Genomic DNA, 2,500 nt, shown 5'->3' with positions numbered 1-2,500 from the left:
ACGCACATACATATGTGGGTGTATGTATGTACGTCTGTGTGTGTGTATATGTGTGCGCGTGTACACAGGTATATACACATGTAAGTTGGTTGGTAGTTATATCAACTCAGCTGAAAGCAAGTTGAGAAAATGATTTTAATAATTAAAACTTACATAAATAGCTAAAAGTTAATTAGAGCAATGATAAGGGTGTGTATGCATAGGAAATGGAACAGAAGTTAGTATCATGCATGTATTACCTTAATTCGGGAGAGAAGTTTGTGCTTCGATGTCTTGTGATAAATCCCAACATTCGAAATGGAATGACGCCGAATTTGGGCGTTGTAGTTGTGTGTATGTGTGCGTATATATATATATATGTGTGTGTGTGTGTGTGTGTGTGTGTGTGTGTGTGTGTGTGTGTGTGTGTGTGTGTGTTATATTATATTATATTATATCATATATACATATATATAGAGATAGAGAGATAGATAGATAGATAGATAGATAGATAGATAGATAGATAGATAGATAGATAGTGAGAGAGTGAGAGAGAGCGAGAGAGAGCGAGAGAGAGAGAGAGAGAGAGAGAGAGAGAGAGAAATACCGGTATATTAAATACCATACAACATAAATTCCTGGTTTATTAAAATTATCTTCGCCTCTATAAGATGCATCATAATTACCAAACGGCATTTAAGACTTAGCTTCAATGAGAATGAGAGGTAACCTCAAGAATCAAGCATTCTCTATAACTGACATGCCATTAAGTAAAAGGACAGGCTTATTTCTGGCTCATTTACCGCTATCAGCACAACAACTATCCGGCCTAATTTCCTATAACGAAGGAACTTGTTATACCTGTACCTTTCCGTAGACATGATTTGGTTGTGGAGGTAACTTCGCGAAGTTAAATCGTTTTAGGTGAAATAAGCGATACTTTGACCTACGCAGAAACTGCAGGTGCTACTCAGAGATTTTGCAAGCTCTTCTAAATCGATCGCAATGCTGAAAACTCTTCTGTATCGACAGTAAGTATAGCAGGGTCGCAAAAAGTTTCGCCCCTTTTCCTGCACTCTTCGCTTGAGTGGGTCAGTGAGGACTCAACCAGTCTTCACTTGCGGAAGGTTTTCCGCACGCGGTCTTATCATTTAAATAATAAAAGCTGCTGACCAGTCCTATTTCTTACGGACAAACAAACAATACAATTGTGATTATTCAGAGGGTAAAATAAAGCGGCGTGATAGAAGAAAACTGATTGTAGATTTGAGAGCAGCATGCCAGTTTTAGTCAAAATCAAGTGAAACAGGAAACCCCTCAGAAATTATGTTCCAAATTGTTCCCCTGTATTATCATCCATAGCCACTTTGAGTCTGTTTCAGTTGCCGTGCCTATCACGTTGGTGGCTCTCTCAATTGTCCGGGTTCCAAATCCGACCTGAGTGTGCTAAAATTCATTTCATTGTATGCTGGGAAATCAAATGAAACTATACTTGCCTTTGAATATTACTACGTAACATTTAAGATGTAGGGTACAGGTCGATTCGATTTGTTATCAAATTGAAGTGGGGTGTGTGCCAGGGTAACAAAATTTAAGAAGACATTGCACCTGTGATGTTCTCAATCCCCTAGTGGGTTTACTGAGGAACTGTCGGAGAAAAGAATTGTTTCCATAATCTTCTCGGGGTCCTTCAAGAGCGGTGAGATTGATGTAGTTAAGGTTCCTCTTGAGGATATAAGCCGTTTTGGCGCAGCCGTTTTGGCGCAGCCGTTTTGGCGCAGCCGTTTTGGCGCAGCCGTTTTGGTATCATCTGCTTAGCCTCGCTGATTCGACACTGACATCAGGCGTTTTAATGTATCCTTCATTTTAATGTTTCTCTCTTTCCCTCTCTCCTTCCACTTCTCTCTCTTTCCTCCTCTCTCTCTCTATTTCCACTTCTCTCTCTCTCTGTCCCTCTCTACCTTTTTCTCTCCCCCTATTTCACCACTTGTTTCTACTCTGTATGTGTATATTTCTGCACGCACGTGCATATGTGTGTGTGTGTGTGTTTGTCTCCTGTGCCAAAAAATAATTTCGCTAAAGCACTTTCTGTATACAGTCATCTCGCGTCAAGTCACTAGCGTCCAAACAGCCGCGCCCAATAGTCTCACTCCATTCTCTTGAATAATGGCAAACTGATGACTGCTGGAATATCACAGCCGGTGGAAGGGAATCCTAGAGCGTGCGGGGGAGGGTCATATAGAGGCAACGGTTTGGTGGGATGAACTCCAAATATAGCCTAAAAGATAAGAAGGGACAAGTGAATCGTGAAGTACCTAGGTGGAAGTGTCATAAAACTAGGCAGTTATGAGGAGTGAAATTTAAGTGGAAACCTGTTGGATGTACTGTACCTGTAATTTAAAGGGGCCTGCTTTGTCACATGTATTATGCCAATTTTGCCCGAGGATTACTTTAATGGTACATGTACTTGTGTGATATTCAGCCACTTACACGCGAATTTAAGGCATAGGCTGGTCTGTGC

Source organism: Octopus bimaculoides, chromosome 8 (genome assembly GCF_046866305.1).
Source record: "Octopus bimaculoides isolate indiv1 chromosome 8, ASM4686630v1, whole genome shotgun sequence".
NCBI lineage: Eukaryota > Metazoa > Mollusca > Cephalopoda > Octopoda > Octopodidae > Octopus > Octopus bimaculoides.
Note: the sequence above shows the minus strand (reverse complement) of the source record.